This window comes from Aotus nancymaae, unplaced genomic scaffold (genome assembly GCF_030222135.1).
Source record: "Aotus nancymaae isolate 86718 unplaced genomic scaffold, 86718_ANA_hifiasm-v0.15.2.pri h1tg000022l_1, whole genome shotgun sequence".
NCBI classification, from domain to species: domain Eukaryota; kingdom Metazoa; phylum Chordata; class Mammalia; order Primates; family Aotidae; genus Aotus; species Aotus nancymaae.
In genome coordinates this window covers 25,455,549-25,464,691 of record NW_026988435.1, presented here as the reverse complement: position 1 = coordinate 25,464,691, position 9,143 = coordinate 25,455,549, and positions in this window count along the sequence as shown.

Genomic DNA, 9,143 nt, shown 5'->3' with positions numbered 1-9,143 from the left:
AAATCACAATGCCACTGTATGTCAGAGATGTGATTTGGACCCAGGCATCGTTGAATATTTTTTTCAGTCAGTTCAAAACATCTCTTTTAACTGTAATGCAATCATAAGCTACTTCCTAAGAGGAAAACAAAGATGTTTTTAAAAATGAAAAAGTAGAAAAAATTTAAAATTTGTCTCAGAGATTACAATTTTGATGTATGACATGTTTTGGCTGTGTCCTCACCAAAATCTCAACTTGAATTGTAATAATCTACATGTGTCAAGGGTGGGACATGGTGAAGGTAGTTGAGTCATGGAGGCAGTTTCCCACATATTGTTCTGGAGATCGTGAGTTCTAAGGAGATCTGATGGTTTCATAAGGTGCTTCCTCCTTTGTGCTGCTCTCATTCTCTCTCCTGTCACCACATGAGGAAAGATATGTTTGCTTCCCCTTCTGCCATAATTGTAATTTTCCTGAGACCTCACCAGCCATGCAAAACTGTGAGTAAATTAAACCTCTTTTCTTTTCAAATTTCCCAGTCTCAGGTATGTCTTTATTAGCAGCCTGAGAACAGACTAATACAATGTACTTAGAGGCCAAAATGAGAAAAATCATCAAGAAAAATTCTAGGTCAATAGCTTAAAATTTTAAAAAGTTCACAATATTAGCTTATTTCTGACAGTCATGAAGTTTAGAGACATTAATTTTGATACACACACACACACACACACACACCACACACACACACACACAGACAGCATGCTTGTAAGTTTTCTCAGCAAAGGTAAATACCCACCTTACATGTTTTGTTATCTTTTCATGGCAACATTTATAGCTTTATGTAAAAAATTGAATTCCTAAATTATGTTGTGCTAACTGACGTAAGTAATAATTTTAGAAAAAAATCATTTTTTGCATGTAAACAGTTTAGAAGAATGTCAGCTTAGAAATAATAATAATAACCAGTATACTATTAAATAAGTATTAATGATAGTGTATTTTTATTATGCATTTTGGATATATTTAGCACATGTTTAATTTCTCTTAAGTCATAACATTTATAATATCTAAAAGTGTATGGCATAATATATTATATTGAACACATTAAAATATTGTTTCTCATTATCAAAAATGGTGCTCTTATGAACAACTTAAAGGAGAACAGTTAGAAAGCTTTAACATAGTCTGTTGGAAACAGGATGAAAGAAGCACTTAACTGAATTTTTTTTTGGTCAGGGTGTTCATAGGAAATTCTCTTCTTGCAACATTTTGAGTGATTTTCTGAAGTGCTCATAAGCCAAATTGCTGATATTCACCCAATGAGTAATTATCTAAACAGAACACTTCCCTGTGAATACTGCAAACATAATTAAAAAGACACTAAGAACTTATGTTACAGTGTCCAACTATATTATTTACCTTATTCACATTCTAAAAAAAAGATTTGAAAACATCCTCCAAATATATTATTTGTGCTTCATTCTAATATTCTTTAAAAGCAGTTATAAATAGATTTGGTGAGATAATAAACTGACAGAAGCTGTGTTGCTACATACCATCACCTTACAAACTTCATTCATGATCAGTAATGATCACTGTGTTTGTGAAAGCTGTCAGTGTTCGTGGTGGTTGATTTTACCTGTGCAATTTGAATGGTAATTATGCTTACTGTGTAGGACATGTGACTAACTTTGTGTTCTGACAGCACCTGGTACACAGTTCAAATTTCACTAAGTGTTGAAGAATAATCTTCAGAAATCAATTTAATAATAATAAAATATGCAGTTCTGTAGTAAAATTATTTATCATTTCTAGTCATTGAAAATATACTAGCTTAACAAAAAAATGTGCTGTATTTGAGTCATTCTGTCCTACAGGGAAATTACATATATCTCCTGAGTGCATTTTCTGTTTTTAATAGAAAAGAATAAAGTAGTGAATTCCGAAATAAATGAAGTGTAGATCAATGAGCAAAGAACATGGATGACATGCCATACTGTTTCGGAATGTTCTCTGAAAAAGTTGGTATGGGTGTTCACAAAGCAGATGAAGCTCTCTAGGCAATCCGTGTGTCATATACTGGCCTTTTAAACCATGTAACCAATGAAAGTACCCAAAGAACATGCCCTAGGATCACAAGATTCCATAGATGCAAGAATTTTCAGGAGAACAAATCCGAGCCCAGAGGCTTCAAATTGAAGCACAGACACTAAGTGTCATGCCTAAAGTCATGCACAGATTGAGAGGTGACTTTTTCACTATTCTACCTTGTCCCAAATCAAAAAACACTTCTCTGCCACAGGTATAAACAGAAATCTCTGTGCCACCAAGATGGCTAACTAGAGGCACCTAGCACTTGCCTCCTTCACAAAGAAGGATCCAAATAACCACAGGTGAAATAGAGAATGTAAAAAAGAACAACAAAACTCAGCAAAGAAGTGGCACAGACCCTGTGAGGTACAGAAACTCACAATGGCAGCGTAACGAGGAAAGTGAGGCAGCCAGCTAAGATAGGCTCAGAGCCAAGAGCAACACCTCATTGAGAGAAAAAGGTGAGTTGGAGATCCCTAACAGTTTACATTTCTATCACAAATGCCTACAATCCTGGCTAAAGGAGATCGCCTCAGTCTTCATAGACCCTGAGTCTAGTATACCGAGCTGACTGGAGTCCACATGACTACATTTTCCTATACAGGAAGGTCAATCTAGGTTTTCTCAATCCCCAAGACCCAGGCTGCTGCATCATGGTACCATTTTGAGAGTAGGGCCACCAGAGATTACACTCTGTCTCTACTAAAAATACACACACACACACACACGCATGCACACACACCCCACACAATTAACCTGCAATCCCTGTTACTTGGGAGCCTGAGGCATGAGAATAGCATGAACTTGGAAGGTAGAAGTTGCAGTAAGCTGAGATTGTGCACAGCACTCCAGACTGGGTGACAGAGCAAGACTCTGTCTCAAAAACAAAACAAAAACAAACCAACAACAAACAAAAAGGCACATTATACTTAAGCTTTGAAAAGTAAAAGTCAAAGAGAGAATTCTAAAAACAGCAAGAGAATATCATCAAATCAAACATAAGGGAAATCCTATCAGACTAATAGCAAATTTTTCAACAGAAACCTCATCATCCAGGAGAGAATAGGCTGATATATTCAAAGTTCAAAAAAATTGCCAGTCAATAATTCTATATCTCACTTTCTCCTCCAGAGTAATAAGTGATGGCCTCCTGGTCCCACTCTTTGCACTCTTAATCTGTCTTTTTCTCATTCCTTTGTCAGCACCAAACTCAGGGTACCCATGGGTGGGGTGTGGGGCTGGTTTCCTACATTCCAGTGCCCAACGTGGGGCTCTTGAATCCCTACATGCTGGCACCCAATATGTGGGGCTCTTGAATCCCTACAAATAACATAATAATAAACAAAATGAGCAAACAATTATACAGACTAAGAAAAAAAGAGAGATGACCCAAATAAATAAAATCAGAAATGAAGAAGAAGACATTACAACTGATACCACAGGAATATAAAAGATAATTAGAGATTATTACGAACAACAAGTATACTCTAACAATTGGAAAAGCTAGAGGAAATGGAAAAATGCCAGTGACAATTTTTTAGAAACAAAAAAACTCCTAAAATTTGTATAGAACCACAAAAGACCCTGAATAACCAATAAAAGAAAAAAGCTGGAGGGATCACAGTAGCTAAGTTCAAAATATGCTACAAAGCTATAGTAACAAAAACAACATGGCATTTGTATAAAAAATTAGACATGTAGACTGATAAAGATAAATAAAATACTCAAAAATAAATCCACATATTTATACTAATTGATTTTCCAAGGTAACAAGAATCTGCATTGAGGAAAGTACACCCTCTCAATAAATGGTACTGAAAAAAACTAGATATTTATATGCAGAAGAATAAAACTAAATCCCTACCCTTACCAAAATCAAGTCAAAATGGCTTAAAGACTTAAATGATTCTTTAAATGGATGAAAAAAACTAAATGAGTAATGAATTAAAGACTTAAATGTAACATTCCAAACTACAAAAATACTGGAAGAAAACATAGGGGAAACACTTCAGGATGTTAGTGCACACAAAAATTTTATGAGTAAGGTTTCAAAAGTAGAGGCAACAAAAACAGAAATACAGAAATGGGACTATATCAAACTAAAAAGCCTCTGCACAGCATAGGAAACCATCAACACCATGAAAAGACAGTCTGTAGAATGGGAGAAATATTTGTAATATGTATATTTGGCAAGAGACTAATAGCCACAATATGCAAAGAACTCAAACAACTCAACAACATAAAAAAAAAAAAACCCAAATTTGACTTGTAAAGTGGGCAAACATCTGAATAGAAACTTCTCAAAAAAGGTATAGAAATGGCAAACAAGTATATGAAAAAAATTCTTAACAGCACTAATCATCAGGGAGATGCAACTGAAGAACCACAATGAGATGTCATCTTCCTTCAGTTAAATGGCTGTTAACAGTAAGCCAAAAAGAAATAAATGCTGGCAAGGATGCAGAGAAAAGAGAACTCTTATACAACGTTGACAGGAATTTCAGTTACTGCAGTTACTATGAAAAATGGTATGGCATTTTTCCAAAAAACTAAAAATGTAATATACCATATAATCTATCCATCCCACTACTAAATGTTTGTCCAAAAGAAAGAAAATTAGTATATGGAAGAGATATGGCTTCACTATTCACAATAACAAAGATACAGAATTAATGTAAGTGTTCATTAACAGACAAATGGATAAAGAAAGTATTATACACGATAGAATACTATTCAGCCATAATAAAGAAGTCCTACCATTTATGGCAGTATGAATAATCCTAGAGGATATTATGTTAAATAAAATAAGTCAGGGCAGAAAGAGAAATATTTAATCTTCTCACTCATATATGGGAGCTTAAAAAGTTGAGCTTGTAGCATTAGAGAATAAAATTGTGGTTTTAGAGGCTGGGATAGATAGGAGAGAGACAATAGGGAGAATACAATAGTATAGCTAGATAGGAGAAATAAGTTCTAATGTTCATAGCCCTTCAGGGTAAATATAGTTAACAATAATCTATTGTGTATTGTAGATTATTCTAAAGCCAGAAGAGAATTTCTTTCATTATTCCCAGCACAAAGAAATGATAAATGTTTAAAGTGATGAATATGCTAATTACCCTAATTTGATCATTATACATTGTATACATATATTGAAATATCACTCCGTATCTCAGAAAGTATTACAGAATTAAGTTATAAATTATTATGTGTCAATTAAAAATAAAAGAAAAAATAAACTTATTTCTGTTTGTATTTATTTAGATAGGTGATAGGCCCAACAAATACTGCTCTCGAGGATGAAAATTAATTTAATGATATTATTGGTCAGTGGCTACCACTCAGTTACTTGTTAGAAAACTGGATATTTTGTTATCATGTTCATACACTGTATTTTCCCCTTTCTTATTTTCAACACTTTTTAAAATAATTTATCTCCTGCATTTTTCTCTAGTAGGGATTTTGTTGCTCACCCAAGGCTCAAATTTATTTGATCCTCCACACCATTCACTCATATGTGAAATATGAAAATGACAGTAGCATTAGATATGTTAACGAGAATTTCAATACTTCTTTCTTTCAATGGTGGATTCAGAGCATAGTACTTGGATCTACATAATAATAGTGTTGTGTCCAGTGGATCTTATTTTTAATAAAATGATAATGCAAATGAAATGTTATAATTGTAAAATCCTGGTGACCATACACCCTCAAAGCTATTCTTCATGTTTTTTTTTTTTTCTTTTTCTTTTTGCTGTGAATGATAAAGCTTCTCTATAATTTGGGCTGAGTCCTAGATTATAAGTAAGTAAAACCAAACAAATGTACCTGATTTTATGGTTTGACTTTAAGGATTGCATAGAGAAGAGAGCTTATCTACTAAGAAATACAAATGCCTTATGGCTTACCACTCATTCGCTTGCTACAACATGTTGGACCTTGTCTTATGACCCTGGAAATAAGAAATAATTAGAATAATAATGATGTTCACATGTTTGTCCCCATACTCTATCCATATGGTGGAGTTATGCTTGTCCTCTTCTAAATGAACATAGTATCACTTGAATAATATCTGAAGATGTTTTGAATTTTAACACACATTATCTTACTCTATTTTGGTAGTTTCTTAACTTAGAGAAAATGTCATGTTAATGTTTATACTGAAATCTTCCACCTAGAAATGTGTTTGTCTCTTATAAAAAGAAGTCAGTTTTAGACTAGATAAAAGTACAAAATAAACTGTAAGCTAGAAATGCATGACATTATTTTCATGGCAGACAGAACTACTAAATACAATACAACTAAAATAATGTATTTTTAATTTTATAGTATGTGCTCTTTCAGGGAAACAAAGAATGAGTTCCATATTTATGTCAACATCTAAAAGGATTGAAGAATGGTACAATCTTTTGCTTTCTGTCCAAATAGTGGTTTACTAACAGTCAGAGAAACCTATTTCTGTAAATCTGTCTCTTACTTCTAGAGATGGGGGTAATATTACTTTGATCTCCTTCCTGTCTTTGCTGAAATAACCTTTGGTGATTCAGCATGGTAACCCAGAATGAAGGCAAAATGATCTTATCTGTAATCCCTGAAAGATGACTTACTTTTTCTTACCTGAGAACTTAATGCCCTATGTAACTCAGCTGTTGAAAAACATGCAAAACTTGAGTCCAGGTACCGTAAGTTGTTTACTGCAGTGTCAGATGGATTTCAAGTTAGCAGAACAATGTATAGAAATTTGAGTTTGCAGCACTAACCATCTAACAGAATGGCTCTTTGTATCATAAAAGGGTACAGGTTTTAGAACTAGGCTTTTTATTTTTTATTTGTTTTTTTTTTTTTTTTTAAAGTATCATTGCCATTTGGGCTCAACTTCATTCCAAAACTCTTTTTTCAAATCTCTCAGTATAATCTCCCTGTCAAGTGGAGCATTTCAGAATTCCTCCTGATGCTAAAAAGAATTCCTCTTTGCCAAATATGTGCTGCTATCCCGATAGAAAGATGGTGGCTGGAGTCATTTGTACAGAGAATAAACTCTAGTTTATTCCTCTCAAAAGACAAATCTGGTGATGAATTTCTCAATGGTTAACCTAAGAAGTAAATACTTCTTATTGTGGAAAACTTGTATTTTTTTTCAGGGATAATACACTGTATTCTCAAAGGAGGAAAAGACATCCCATGTGTTTTTGCCAACTGAGTTTCTTAAAACAACAACAAACTATAATAATAACATTAACTATAAATCTTCAGAATCCTGTCTTGACCAGGCATACTTTGTAAGGATTAGCACAAGTTCAGAGTTTGTTTTCTTTTTGTGTTGTTGTTATTGTTTTTGTTGTTGTTGTTTGTTTTTTAATTTTAAATTTTTCCAAACCTTGGTTAGAGGATGGTGGGTTATTTCTATTCGTTCGAACTTTTGGGTATGTTTGACTTTTTTTTCAAAAGTTTTCTACTTTTTTAATATGATAATGAAGTAAGTTTTCCATTATCATGTTATATAATTATGAAATATTAATAGACTGTATTAACTTATAAGTATACATGTACATACACCTATGAATACATTGCATGTCTCGTCTGATTAATCAAATGTGTATGTATGTCTATCAATCAATCTAGTTAGGTAGTTTACTATAGTTTTGCAGAAAGACATTCAGATTACATCTACCACCAGGACTGAGAAAAGGAGGAAGTTACAAATTAAAAGTTCAGTGGGGACAAAATGTTTGAATACTTGCAAAGGGCAAGTCAGATAGTAATAGGTGAAAATATTTTATAAACTACTAATATATTGAAATATTCTCCCCGTTGTATCTTAATAAGAAACCTGAAATTTGCAATGTATATCTAGTACCCCACATCTGTCAACACCCTTCCCCCTTCCCTTCCCTTCTGACTTTGGATGTATAACTTTCTGATCAGTCTCTATTCCTAAATATAGAGGAAGATAATGAGCTGCTTCTGCTTATAGTAAAACAGGGGCATTGTCGATAACCAAGTTGACTTGCTGCTTTCTCTACATTAATCTGTGCTCCAGTCTCAGTAAATAAATACCATTTTCTTTTTTCTACTCTGTCAGCAAGGCTGATTTCTTGCCCCCAAACTAACTCCACATCTATTAATATCTGTGAAAAAATGATTATGTCTTATTATTAAAATCTCCACAAGTAGCCTACAGCTGTATTATGAAGCCTGCAGTTCTTACTGATCTAGCATCACCCTTTCTTAGCTTTTGGTAGAATGCACACCTGGTACCCAACTTCCTGATGTTGGATGTGTGTCATAATTGCCAACTGTGACCTTCCCATTCTTGCGAAATTCTGAATTTGTTCCCATGTCTGTTCTGATCCTGAATTTGTTTTCATATGTGTTTTAACCCAGTAACAGTTCCTGCCTAATTAAGCTTTCCAGATGTAACTACACCAGGCAGAACTAAAGCACTGCTTAAATACCTATACTAACAAATATATTTTAGTGTTACACATGTTTCTGCTTTTTGTTGTTTTTCTTTCTTGAGCAATAAAATGAATGTTCCATTCCTCCTTTCCATCAGCATGTAATGAATTATATAACATTATAAAATCACATAGCGACAGAAAATATGTGTATTGCACAATAGGTACTCAATACATTTTTTAAAACTGATGGATGGATGAATGAATGAATGAATGAATAAATAAATAAGTAAACCATTAAGAAACTTCCCTTATGCTAGCATGTCTTATTTCTGGATGAAATATTCCAAAATTATTTACTGATTTCTTCATCATGTAATATTTGTCATCTTTTAATTATTATCTTCTCTGTGTTTACTTTTTGTATGCTATAAATTTACTTTCTACTTTCAAGTTGGAGGATATGTGTACTAATGATGGCCTAATTCTCACAAGATAATTATATTAGTTCTAGAGAATTATACTTTGTCTTTAAATAATTAAATCTTTTTCTGTGAAATATTTTGTCTAATTTTATTTACTTTAAAATAGCACTACATGGATAATAATCACATATAAGTAAATTTCAGTGGCTGGTATTATTTATATATATATCATATATAATTTATACAAAT